A 15,030-nucleotide genomic window follows, 5' to 3' on the forward strand; every position below is an offset into this window, starting at 1 on the left:
ATATTCACAGGAGCAGCCAGTTTGGCAGTGGTCGTTCACTTCTCCAGGTTGGCAGGGAAACCGCTTGTTACTGCGGTACGTGTTGATGTAACACCTGAGGAATGGCAATGCACACGAGGAAGGTAACTTTCAGGTTTTTTTGTCTTACAGCTCTAGGGTCTTGAAGAAGAAAGGGAGTGGAGGAAAGGATAGTGAATGATCATGCAAAGACAAACAGACTTCCTGAAATGCATGGCACATACCAACGTATAACACATATCAAATATGATTAAACTGTGATACTAATACACTGATCCAATGAATTTGTATCATTTGCATCAGTCCACTGGGGCCTCCTTAGTGACTCACCAAGTTTGCTCTTCTCCTGCTCCCATGTGCAAGAGTGATTCTCTCTCACTTGCTCTCCTGAGCTTCTGCAAAACACATCAAGCAGCAATCAAACAGAAGATGTTTTTCCTCTGGAATCTCTGCCTTTCCTTCAGTCTTTCAAATATTCCACTGTATGATATCTAGGTCTTATAGTGCACTTTCCATATACAGACCAAATACTGAAACACCATGGAGAAGCATTCTTCTCTGCTTATAAGCCTTGGGGAATAGAATAAATAAATTAATTAATAAAGACCACGTACCAGGTATGTAAAGCTATTACGAGGTGGAGGCACATGTTTCCATTATGACATCCCTGATGTTTGAGCTGTTCATGCCAGATTGGTTCGTAATTGCCAGGGTGTTAAAATAACCAGCGTTCTCCACATGCAAATCCTAAATTTCACATTCACATAGCAGTGTAGAGGGACTAAACTTTTCAATTTTTAAGGTACTTCCACATGAATCATGTATCTAATTTGTGTTGTACCACTGTGAAAATGTCAGGCTTACAATTTAAAAACTGCAGCTCTTTCTCACCAATAAAATAAAATGTTATTTTATTCAAAAGAAGAAAGAAGTTGAAATAGTTGAATAATTCAGTTAAAATCAAAGAGCAACTAAGGACTTCCACTTAATTACAAGCTAGCACTTTTTTCTTTTTTTGAATTGTAAGCCTGATATTTTCAGTGTGGTGCAACACGAATTAGATATGTGATTCATTTACATGTCAAGACAAATACATTTGGAGGTTTATTTAATTATAAATAGGACAGTAATTCCAAAACATTCATGAGCTTAACAAGACTGACCAGACATAATGTCAAGTGTCTTGATATCATACCAGACATGATATCAGGGTTTTTTTTATAAGAACTTTTGAGGTTTTGACCTTTAGTTGTCCATTCTTCAGTAAGAGGCAAGGCCTTTGGGACATTTCTCTGTGTTAAATACTTGCTTTTAGACAGAGAATCAGAGCTTCTTGATTTGGTCCGCTTTGAGCAGAAGAGCGGGACCAGGCCCTTTAAATCTCTCCTAACAAAAACTTGGGAGCCTAATAGAAAAATTTCACCTGAAATGAAACCTGATGGTCATAGCTTTGGAAATTTGTCAGTCAGCTGTAACTGGAGGGCATGAGGGTGGGGCGGAAGGGTACTAATAAATTTGATGCAAGTTTTAATCTTTGCTAAATAAGATTATTCCTTACTCCCCTGACTCCTCACAGGATTATGTATTTCAGGAAGTTCTCATTCCCATAAAGGAAAAAGGCCTCCTGAAATACACAAATTAGATGAACTTACAAAAAAGAAAATGCGTAACCATAAGTAACAGGAAACTACTATTGTGCAAACACTATTATATAGTCTATAGAAACTAAGAGGTAGGAAATACTTATTTACTCACAGGTGCACACAGAGACACAGATACATTCCCTTGTATTAGAGTTTAAATGTCTATGGTCATCTTGCATTTTTGGCTCTGTTTGATTCAGCTACAAGCTTTGAATACCCCACCTAACCTGCGGGAAATCCTTTTTCTGTGTTTACAGTTTTTTTTTTTTTTTTTTGCAAACTGAGAACAATAGTGGCGCTTTTTTAATGCTTTTTATCTTTTGGAATTCTTGATGTCTCACAGCTCTGCTGTCCCTAGGTCTGTTAAGAGAAAGTTTAGTTTTCCCGAGTTGTGTGTACTGCAAAAGAATAACTCTGCTTTGATACTTACAGCCTGGCTTCCAAGGCTTCTAGTTTTGGGAAGCTGGCTGAAGTGCTGCATCTTTTTAGAAAAGGTAATACTAATTCCCCTTTTTAGACACAGCTTTCCAGCTGATGTAATCCTGCCAAATCCCCTTAGCTAGTTTATCCTAGGCTCACGGTAATGGAAGAGGGATGTAGGTTCAGCCTCTGCATCAACAGCACATACCTGCCAGACCCCAGGCACACCCTTTGCATTCTGGTCTGAGGTTTCCTTTTTATCTTCTCTCCTGCTACTGCCTTCCCTTCAATAAATACCTTAGTAGTTTCAGAAGAAATGATCAGGGCAGGGCTGGTCTGGCCTCAGCTCAATTTTTTAGGTGATCAGTGAGTTTATGCAATCTACTTTATCTTGTTGTATCTTGATTTTCAAATGATAATGGTTAAGACCTCTTTCCAGAGCACACACAAAAACGTCACATAAGACCTAAGTGAGAGTATTGTTCGGCTTCTCAATTTAATAGACATTCAAGGTCTAAACATGCTTATCATACCTGACAACCTCAGACACTCTTTATCCCACAGATTATGTGGTTTATCTTAGATAAAATACACAGATAGAGACAGAAACACATCAGTCAGGTACCTAGATTGTTTATAGATCACATATATCAATTTTCATTTTGGTTTTTATTTGAATTGCAAATTACAGTGTATTATAATGTGTGTTTGGCAAAAAGGTGATATTTGATGTGTCTGGATGATGATCCGGTGGATGGTTTTATTCAGAAGGGCTTAGCACTGATAAAAGGACATTAACAAGTTATGATGTACATGTAAGTTCACACAAAAGAATTTGTTCAGTTTTTCAAAACTAATTTGTTGCAAGTAGTCATATGTATAGTGCCAAAACCTAGCTTATGATGCAAAACTTAAGATCTTTTCATTCAGGCGCTGATGAGTAGTAACATGCAGTTGGTCTAGGAAAGTGAAAAGTGACCTCTAGTCTGTTGAATAATGACTTCCTAAACCATTAACTTCTCACTAGAAGACAAATCATCTACTTTTGAGCAAAATCCAAAGAAATAGCTGGACAGCTAATCTGTAAAGGTGTCGCATGTCTTTTGCTCATAGTTCAGTTTAATTATGAGGGGAAAACATCTTTCTGAGAAAAAAAGTGTTATTTAGAATTTATAAATATGTACTATATATCAAATAATATATTATTTTAATAACACATTAGATAAAATCATTTAGTAAATGCTGCTGGTGGGTTTCTTAAACCTAATGTGCTACATGCCTAAGTTTTCTCTGCGCTGGTAAGGAAGTGACTTGGGAACTCTTCTTCGTTGATATTTTTCCCTTTTAGCATGATATTATGGGGGTTTAAATAAGTTTTTGTGTAACTGATTTTTGAATCTGGTCTGCTATTTCTGTCAGGTTACTTGTCCTTATTCGTAGTGTTTCAGAAATGTTGCTCAATACCACAGTATCCCCAACATATAGGTCCTGTATGGTTTTGTATATACTGACTTTGCTGGTGGTTTTGTTTGTTTGTTTGTTTGTTTGTTCAGTTCTTCGTTACCAAGTCTGTGGAAATGCCAAGCAGTAGTGCAGAGATGTAATCCTGTTTCAACTTAGTGATTTCATGTTGAGTTGTTCTGTTTTCTGACGGTTAAATCCCTGTAAATCCCTTTAACGCATCTGAACATGATGATGTTGCTGCCAAACTGGAATTCCGCAGTGCTAAAAGACGCTCCACACTGTAGGTTTTTGCATGATAACACCTGCTGAAAATACACAAATCAGGTGCTGGGGTGAGCTGGCCAGTGTATACATACCTCTTTGAACACTCTTAGTGTAAATACCTACTAGTATGCAGTATGTTTAATGTACAGTATGCAGAATAATAGTATCTGTAGGTCTACTTTCAAGCTTCTGTAAGCTTTGCATGCAGCACGAGGCTTTTGTATCACACAGCACAAGACTTTTTCTCCGGTAGGGATTATCAGGACTTCTGTCCGGTTGCACTCAGTGAAACACGTTTTGTTGGTTATTCTATCAAAGCTTCCACATCACTTTCAGTGAGCGGTGGGTCCCTTCCTCAGATTACACCCAACAGTTCAGTTTAGTTGTCAGTTTATTTGGAGGGGGCCGGCTGCTCCTACGAACACTGCTCTGACTTGAGTGTCTCATTTTGCTTCTCTGTTTTTCAGTTTTTTGATTATAGCCTATATTTCTTGTATTTTCATTGGACTGATGGTTCATATATTTCACCAAAATCAAGCAATGTGCTGAGCCAGCAGACTACAAGGAGAATCCCTTTGAAATGCTGTGCCCGTCCACTTATTTACCCCGCCTCAGTTATGAATGAGTTGATGCAGTCTGAATAATTGGATATTCCCAACACATGTGCAACCTGATCTCTCTCTTTCATCCAATGGCTCCCTTACTCCTTCAAGACTATTTCAACAGTTTTGGTTGTACTACTTAAAATGGCAAGCAGAGATGAACTTGCAGCTTGATGCCTTCCATGGCATGCTTAATAAATGGACTGTTACTTTACCTGCATTCATCCAGATGATGGTAGAATGCAAGACAATGAAATCCTGCTTTGACTGAAAAGCATATCCTTCTGTCCAAAGCCTGCAGCTTTGGATATGTCTGCATCCCAGAGTGCAGCTTTATATGGCAAAGCTAGGGCTAATTCTGAGCAAGCTGGTATGTCTGCAGAGTGCAGCTCAGCGCCACACAGAGATACTAGCTTTGATTCCCAAGGCAATATGATCACCTTAGCTCAGGCTCTGCTCTCTGTGATATATCCTATCTCTCAATAAGACTAACTGCCCAGCACAGAGCTCTATACTGAGGTGGCCACCCTGCTGAAACCTTAGCTGATTTCTTTTGAATTCTCTCAAGTATCTCGATAAGGCTGTGCCCTCTGTTGCATACAGGTACTCTGTATTGCAATGCTGACTTATTATTTCATCTTATTTAGGCTTGTTTAGTTTCATCTTGTTTAGTCTAGTGTATTGAAGAGAGATGAAGGATAAAGAAAGGAGAAAATTTCCAAACCAATCGTGATCTGCTTGTAATTTCAGACTTGAATTCAAATATTTCCAAGGATGCATGTGAAAAGAAACATGTTACTTGGTTTCAATAATTATTCTTTTCCCCTACACGCAGCACTGACTCAGCTATCACAGCCCTGCAAAGCCGGGCTGTGATAGCTGGTGGGTAGGGTCCACCTTATCTTTGTTAAAGGTCCTCAGTATTCAGCATAGGTCTGTTCTCTCCTCTTCATCCTGAAAACTTACTATGCTAGTTGTGCTAGATTCAGACTATATAGTGCTTAAGATATATCAAGGGTTGACCTCAAGCCCTTACAGCTCCTTAAGCTTTAGGGAGTCACCTGATGAAGGTAACTTCATCATTTTAGCTCCTTTGCTTTTTTGTGAAAATTTTCTTACCAATATTTGAGGAGATACTGACTGAATTTTTCTCTAGTGTCTAGTGTTATGTATGTTTATTTAAAAAGCCGGTGGAGACAATGGGTGCTTTGATGGTTATGTTTAACTACGTTTCTCTATATTGAATATTTATTTTGATACCGATCCTCCATTTACAATAGAATCTCTTTCCCTCTCATTTCCCCATCTAAGCACTTTACAATGAATACAAAAAAAATGCAAGTTTTATTCCCATTTTTTAGGAAAAATTTACCCATACAGTACTGGTTTACCTAAACTACATTATAAAATAAACTAACAAGCATTGGCTTGCGTACTATGCTCATTTATTGTAAAAGAAAACTAAATAAAGTTTCTGCAATTCAGGTCAAGTCTATGCAAGCTTTTGTACTGAAAAAATGATGTAGGTAGGATATAATAGTATGATCAATATATGATATAATTGATAACAGCACAGTTCCCCACTGCAGTAATAAGCTTTTCCTAAAATAGTAGGTTTATTAACAATAAACTTTTACAGGGAGTTGGGGGGGTGGGCGTTGGTGTAATATTGTGGCTGAGAACTAGGTCTTCTTTCTCCCTGCTCCCCACTGTGTAATTTCCTCTCCCTACTTTTGCCAATGCTCCTTTGATTACATTGTAAGGTGACTTAACTCACCAGCCGAGCATATTTTTAATTTGAATGAGCTAATTATGCAAGCAGAGAAGTGCTAGAGTTAACAGAAGATGAAAACCGTGTTTGGTTAGGAAAGGAAGGTGGAGAACAGATAGAAAGAGGAAGTGGGACCTCTCCTTTTAAGTGATGAAAAATTATTAATATTAAAACCTCATTTAATTATACAGGTAGACTGAAAGTAGAATGACTATTCTGCAGAGACAAGGATTATATCAATAAAGAACTTCTAACGTTTCTCATTTATTTAATATGTGTGCTTAAGAATTCATAAAATACAGTCATTTGAAGGATGGCTCACACTCATTAATAAGAACAGGCACAGTTGAATGTAACTCTTGTTCTGGAGGAAAGTTATACACTGTTGTTGAAGGATTTTGTCTAAAAACCTGTATTATCGTCTATATCTTACATATACAGCAGTGTAAATTTTGCATTCACAGCACAAATTGCTAATGAAAAAAGGTATGAACTAAGTGACTCTTTTAGGCTGCTTTTTGCTAAACGCTGTTTCTAAAGAAACCTAAAATAAATGTCAAACTTATTAGGAAAATCTCAAATTGAATCTCAAATCTCGAATCTCAAATTCTTTGCTCTGAAACAATTTTAATTTAAAATTCTTCAGGCAAGCTACCATTGAAGAGGCTTGAATATGCTAAGGAGTAAATACAGTTTATCAAAAAAGAGGAAGAGTACCCATTGAAGTCCCCTTTCTAAAAGCGGTCTTCAGAACTTTATTTTTTTAATGTTGTTGTTGTTCATGAGTGATTTGCGTGTTTGAAGTGGCGAAATATGTAGACTTTTCTGAGAGTAGCCCTACCATTGCCCCACCGTTTCTATCAGTGGAATTACAGGTCATATTCCCAAGCTTCGAGGTTAATCACTTCAGGGACAAGGCAACCAGAAAGTCAGGAATAGAGATTTAGCAAAGGAATTTCTTAACCAAGTCAAGTCATTTTGCCTTTAAAACACTTAGATGTTAGAGATGCATCTTATCCTCATCTGATTTCACCTTCTCTGTGAGTCCAGACAGGTGCAGCTCTTTTGCCTGCCAGACCTGATTTCCTGTATTACCACTTTAATTTACAATCCCAATTGCTTCTCAGGTAGAGTTCTCCATGGAAGCATCAAGCTTCCCTGCAGCGTGACAACGGTCAGTAATATAGCATGTTCATTGTTGCAGACAACCTAACAGATATATTCTGCATAAAATACAAACTGGAGTTTACAATTTCATTCAGATATTTCCCACTCTATCCCAGCTTCTTCTAATCAAACCTATTTTCTTTAGTATATTGTAAGATAAGTCTACCCCTTTGTAGTTTCCTAGTGCACTAAATTATCTTCATTTAGAACACTGAATATTGAATTTTACTTATTATTTAAAATATACTTTAGGTGTCTAGATTAAAAAAAAAAAGGAGAGTGATTGTTGCCTGACGACACATGTTTTTGCTTATGCACATCCATAAGACTGAATCATTAAAGCTTCGATCCTCAGTTAAAGCTTCAGTAATAGTTTGGCTTGGTATCTGCTGGTCTCGAGATGGTCCATCAGTAAAGGAAGTGCTGTCTGTTTGTAGTTCCAAGAGTGATCTGATGTTTTTCATACTGGAAGAATCTTGTTTTTAAGATTACTAGCCCATTGTGCACTCAGATTGGGCAAAGTTTAATATATTACTTCCTATCAGGCTTCTGGACTGATAAGAGGAAAGGATTTAGGCGCCCATAGGAAGAAAATTAAATGGAAGAGCATCCCACTCAATCAACCGTGGTTTTGGTAGTGATATTTATAGCTGAAGGGATAGTCTCTGAAATAAAAGTTGAAGAACTGATTCAGAGTAGTCTTGCACTTTTCCTGGTCACCGATACCAGTATAGTTTAGATATTACACATGAATAACAACAGTAATGTATTACATACATTTTGCATTCAGGAAGGGATCATCTCCCTATGTCTTAATTCAGAAATTCAAAAGTTTCAGACCTGGTTTTCTTGAAGGAGCACTTGGCAAGAACAACACTACCTCAGGAATGCCCAAACTTGTAAGTTCTCCCACTTCAGCTGGGTTGATAAACTCTTTAAAATAATTAACAAAGGTGTCCTTCCTCAGTTTTAGTCAGTGGAAACCAACAGTCTATTGAAAAACAAAACAATAATCAAAAGGTTCTAAATTACCTGATATTAAAATTTTTCCTCACCTGTTGACCACTGTTCACTTTCTTAACTATTGCAATGCCACATTTTTACCAGTTACCCAGTTGCCATGTAGTCTCTATGATAGATAAGACAGCAGTTTAGATCTATCTAAATTGTTGCTCGTATTGGTGACATATTTATATGTACATGTACATATAAAACAAAAACACATCAGCTTTTATTCATACCAGTCACTTCCCTTCTGCTATTCCTTTTACAGATTCAGAAGGAAATTGAAGTATAATATCAGACCATGCATTTTCCATGTATTGTTAGGCCAAAGCTTTAATATATCCTGCCAGATTGTACTTTGGATTTCTTGCCCACACTTGGTTGTTCAGTTCATTAGAGTTATTTCCAAGCTTCAGAGGACTGTGTAAGGTAAGGAAAAGAACAAAAAAAGAGCAGTAAAAAGAATAAGGAAGGTCTAAAGTCTTGTGTACAATTGTAATGAGTCAATATCTTGAATCTTGAAAGAAGCTATACCCACATGAGACGACCTGTGCACAAGGTCAATACTCAGAAATTCCAGAAATTTGTTGGCAAAAAATTTTCATTAAGCATAACCTATGCCTAGGTGTGAAGCATTGGACACCCCAGAAGCAACGGGAATTTTGGAGCCCATTTTGTTTAGGCCGCAGTTTCCCCAATAACACAGCTGCAAGTCAGTATGGGTGCTGAGATCAGAATCATGCAGGGAAATTCTGGAGAGTGGGAATATCTTAAACTAGTGGCAGGTGTTGAGGGCTACGGATGCCTGCCATAACAGTCGTGTAAAGAAAGATCCTAACCAAGAATCTTTACGGTTATGCTTTTTAAGCTAAAGAGGTGAGTTCTTTAAGCTTAGTTTGACCTCATCAACCAGCAAAGATGTGATAGAAAGTTAAGAAATGGCTGTTTACCTGTAAGGCTTATTGCCCTAAGACTTTCTCCAATTTCGTCCAGGAGCATAGTATAGAAATTTTGGTTCCATCTTCACTCCTTAAAAGAAGTTTCATCTTTTGTCTTGAAGATAGAAAGGCAGATGGAATATTGCAAAGTAAAAAATACAATGAAGACCAAGAGCTTCAGGTTTAACAGTTAAAAAGAATGAGAAGCAGTGATACTGGCTTTTTGGTAAAACTGAAGCAATTTGTCTTTATTGTCTTCTTTCTTCAGAAGGATTCATACATTTCGGTTACCTCAAAGTAAAAAGCAAGCAAGTAAACAAACAAGTGCAAGCTATTTGCAAAGCATATTTTGAGATTCTGTTTTTGGCTAAGGTTGGAGAAATTCTTAGTTAAAGCAAGCCTTTTTGGATTCAAACTATTTCATATGTTCTGGTCGAGCCAAGCTTTTATAATATTTTTTTGTTATTTTCCAATAATTATCTTTTCTTAGGATTGTACAAATGAATCTAATTTTTATATTTAATTAAATAAAGTCCAGTATAAAAGTCTTACTTTTAAGCTTATTTATATTAAATAATTAAAAATTCGGGATAAGCGTGCTTCTTTTCTTCTCTCCAGGCTTTACTTGGTCACCATTTTCCACCAATAAATACTTCCATCTATACGTTTGTCTACAACTAGGTAAAAAATGAATTAGAAAGAGACAGTAAATCTAATTCATATACAAAGCATGAACTAAGCATCAAAAGGAAAGCAGCAGGCCTTGTGGAGACCTGAATTTTTGCATAAATTCAGTGGAGAATTCTGATGTCCAGTTACTGGTTTGAACTAGGCGCTTGCAAAAGAACCTGGGGAAGAAGGACTTGGTCAAATACACTTCCTGTCCTCTCTCTGCGCGGGCTGCCTACCATGTTACCTCCTACATGCCCCAAGATGATGGCCAACATTGCTGATGGAATAGTAAATTATTACCCCCCTGGAGCAATGAGGAAACAAGGCATATGTTGTGCCCCTGAGGTGTGTCTCTGGGACACAGTGCTTCCTGTGACTTCCACTGCCATAATGAAGGTTAAACACCAACCTTTGCTTAGGGCTGTGCCCAAAGGCACAATCCAGCTTCCAGAAGACTATTCAGGCTTTTATTTATGGTGTTAAGTGCATGCAGTCAGCCATGATACTGAGTAGGGGAGACTGTATCAGTAGAGGCCCAATCCTCCATTACGGTAGCGCTGGGTGAAGGCTGACTAATATTCCTGAATCAGTTTTATGTTGTTCTATTTAGTTGTGGGTGAAATGTTGAGACTTCCAGGGGTCTAGCTTTATAAATATGCAGATGGCATTTATTTTCACTGGATATTTTCACTTCTTTTGCTTTCCCGAGAGTGGGTGGAGCTTTGATTCCGGATGAGGTCAAACTAGGCAGGTAATAAAGTGAGTAGAATGGACTGCAGAAAGCTTTTGGAGAATAAGACTTATTTTGTAAGGGACTGCATCCTCGTGAAAGAGTTAATGATTTGGGCGATGGCCTTTTCATATCTAGATTTTTCCAGTACTCTCTCAGATCTGAGCCTGGCTGCTAATGCGAACACAGTGGTATATCTCAGGGCTACTATATAGTGCTGTTACTTATCACACCACGTATGTGGGAAAAGCTTTTAAGAGCATTTGATTAACTCTGTCCGTGGCCGCTAAAAGCTATAAAATAATGCGAATACATTCTATCAGTGCTATTCATTACTTAATGTGTTCAGTAAATAGGGCTTGTTTACCATGATGTTCTTTGAGGCTTCTGTGGTGCATTTCTACAATATATGAAATTTTGCAGTGCAAAATATGTCTGTACCTGTACTCTCCTAGACTAGGAAGTATGTGTAGGCTCCTCAGGTGCTTCAGCACTTAGCTCCTTCTGCAAAAGCTATATCTCCAGACCACTGCCTAATGGCAGGACCAGAGGCAAGGGACACAAACTGAAACACAGGAAGTTCCATCTGAATATAAGAAAAATCTTTTTACTGTGAAGGTGACTGAACATTGGAGCAGGTTGCCCAGAGAGGTTGTGGAATTTCCATTCTTGGAGATACTCAAAAGCCATCTGGACAGGTCCTGTGCAACATGCTGTAGGTGACCCTTCCTGAGCAGGGGGATTGGACTAGATGATCTCCCTTCCAACCTCAATCATTCTTTGATTCTTTGATTCTGGAAAGTCTGAAAAAGTGTTACATCTAATTACCTGCAAAAGCAATTTGCTGGACCTTCTGAGCTGAAAATCACTAGAGGCAGTAAGCTGGAGGCCAAGACCTGAAGGAATACCCCACCTTTTTCAGTTTGTCTGTCTCTACCAATTTAGGTTGTTAGCCTTTAAGGCACATTATTAGTCTTCTTCTTGAGGAAGTAGGGTGGAGGGGATTTCAGATAACCTCATACGCTCTCCTTATATCAATAACTGAGGAACTTACAGGATACAAATAGCTCTGATTAATATTACAGTGACCGGCCCAGAGCTTCCTGAAAATGATCATTAAGCCTCCATACAGGCATATTGTTAGTTTATTCAGAGAGATTCCCAGGCAAGAGCCAAAGGTTGTGAAATGGCCCTTTGCTCTCTCTGATTAATGATAGACTGGCCATAGAACCATGTAATCATGGTTTGTCGGAAATATCAATATTCCCCTGTCCTGAAGCACAGAAGGCAATGAAGTGTTAAAGCATTATGGCAAGTGATAACCCAAGGGAGAAAGAGACCTGTGCCGTTAACCCATGCATGCAACTTTAGGTACTATTAGGTACTATGGCAGCTGGGGAGCAAATTTCCCGCTCATCTTGGCTATGGTTACTAATATCCTCATTTTTTCTGGTCTGTCTCACTTTGATGTCAAACTAGTTATCAAACAACTGAGTATCTCCTTCTGGCAAATGCCCTCGATAGGAAGTCTGTCTGCAGATACAAAAAGGTGATAGTGAATGACAGAAATAAATATGCCTTGTTGCAGTTCGTGCAGATTTGCCAAAATGCCAGCAGAAGTCCAACAAAAGGGGGGCTGTTAATTGTCTGTTAATAACCCAGTCTCTATGATATGTGAATTATTTTTGAAAGGTGACCCATCCCAAAAAAGCCTTCATAGCAGTTAAATGTGGTTCAACGGAAAAGAAACTGTCATTTAACATCCTGCTTTGACACATTTCCGACCAACTACTGACAGGTGCTGCAAAAGCACGTGACGTGTGCCTTCTAACTAACAAATCCTTATGCAGGGATTTGGGCACCAGCTTTAAGGAATGCAGTCACTTATTACTTTTTTCTGGTTTCTGTGTATTTTTAATCCGGCATGAACAATGCACTGAGGTATGTTTCCTCTTGGCATAGTGTAAAGAGACTCACACATGCTCCATACCGGTGATCCCAACTTGCTTGTTAATGAGTGGTTCCCAGGGTGAGACACACGGGCTTTAGAGGTGAAGTATAACACAAGGCCCAAATAAATAAACTCTCTGCTGGTACCACAGAGTTCAGTTCGAGCGGCTGCCCCAAACACGGCTGGAACTAGCTGTGTTAGGGAACATGGTTTACACACTAGGGATTTTGAATGGTTAAATGTATAGCCTGATTAGGAAGAGCACTCACTGGCGTTCCTGCTCTGGAGTTGGCGACAGTGTTTGTCCCTCCTAACTGCAGATTCCTCTACTGGGCCTACATATATGGAGGGACTTTTACACTATTACTTTGAGGTGAAGGCATTTAACATTAACACCAAGGTCGGCGTGCTTTAAGCCATCTTTTTGAGCCAAATGAATTCATTTGAAATCATTTTAGTGAAAATCTGAGACTGATTAGAATATTTCCATCTGAAGTTATATTGTTACGTTTCTGAAAAAAAGATTACTTCAAAAATATTGATTTGGATTGCAGTTATTTGAGTTCTTACTGTGTTGTGGCAAAAGTGGGAAACTTTCCCACAGAAAGTGGTTTAAGTGCTTTATAACTTGTGTTGTAGCACTAGGTGTGCAGCTCCCTTCCTTCAGTGGTGGCAATTTCTTTATCTGCTCTCACAGGTCAAAACTCTGATTTGACTATATCCTCAGGTGAGCAGGAGGGCATCAGAGGGTCAGGGGGAACGTCAGAGGGACTGGAGTTTGCCTCTGGAAAAGCAAAGTACTACAGACTTAGCCTCAGGACATTTATGCTTGTTCCAAACTGAAAAGTCAGCACGCGGAAATGAGTAGGTTAAAAGTGACTAGCATGTATCTGCACTTAGTATAATTCATGCTTTAAGATCCCTTTTTATACACCATTGAGTAATAAAAGGAAGATAATTTTAATTTTCGAATGTTATTGTTCCCACTGCAGTTTTCAGTTTTGAAAATTTTAATGATCATAGAAAGTTCTTCCTTTTGTTGCCTTGATCCTTGATGCTCCCCAGTTTTTCAAGAAAAATGGGTACATTATTGCTTACAAATTTTTTACTCATATTCTTTTGTTTGTTCAAAAATGTCTACCTAACCAGATCAGACTGTTGTACAGCTGTGATGCTCAAGTATGCAATTTGAACTATTCTGGGAGTGGCAGCTAAAGGGATTTTGAAGAACAAAGTCTATTGTAGACAGGTCCTCATGGCTATGAATAAACCAGTCGAGAAATCCAAAATAAAAGTAAACTTTCTGCAACATCCCACCAAGTATGTAAATGGGGCAGGTGAATTACCTTGCTTTGAACCAAGGGTAGAGAAGAAATAGTCAGCAAAGCATAATTGCTTAACGTAAACAAGAGCAATTCAATCCTGGCCTCTGACACAGATGCAGATTGCTTTTCAGTGCATGTCACTGCGAAAGTAGCAGTTCTGTCGTATCACTGCAGAAGCATGGCAGGAGGTAAAATAGAGGAGAGAGAAAGGATGGTGGTGGCATTATAGCTGATAAGAAACCTGGTATCAAAGCCTGGCAATGTCATTGAGAACCCATTTTTTCCTCTAGCATACGACAGCATCAGCATCCATTTTCTTGAAACTAACGGAGTTACGATGAGTTAAAATTAAGGTAAATAAGGTGAGAAACAAAGCTGTACCAATTAACTTAGGAAACTTTCTCTTGGCAATAATCTGAATGCTAGTTTCATCTTAGTCTTGCCCTCACCTAAAAAAAAGTATGATCTCTTGGGTCCTTAGTGAGTTTGCTGTGATGGTGTGACTAATCAAATCTGCAAAGATATATATACCTTTTCTTTTATATGCATGAAAGAGCAAAAATCAACCAGGAAAAGAGAACTGTGGTTATTTCCCTCCCCCAGTCAAAATCTGATAATGCTCTGTGTTCCTTTGGCTGCCCAACTGCAGTAAGTGGATGGCACCATCACAAAGCTTGCAGTGAAAAAGAGAAGGGATGGCAAAGAAAGATTTCTTCCTGCTGTGCTTCCACAGCACCTCGGTGACTGCCTTTGCTCTTGGGTCCTGACAGCAAAAGCTAGGACCACTCGTGGTGGGAACTTTTCCTGAAATCTGGGAAGCGGGAAAGTAAAAATAATTGCATCAAGTTAGTCACACACATCCAGGCCGACACAAACAGAAATGCCAGCCAAGACCTTAGGAAGGCTTACCGGCTCTTACTATGCATACCGTATAGTTATTTCATTGCTGGACAATGGCAGTGTGATCATTTCTCTCTCCGTATCTCAGACAGATAGTCACCATTCATAGGGGATACCCTACAGTTGTTCAGTGTTTGAGGAGACTGAAAAGAGAATAAAC

This window comes from Struthio camelus, chromosome 2, assembly GCF_040807025.1.
Source record: "Struthio camelus isolate bStrCam1 chromosome 2, bStrCam1.hap1, whole genome shotgun sequence".
NCBI lineage: Eukaryota > Metazoa > Chordata > Aves > Struthioniformes > Struthionidae > Struthio > Struthio camelus.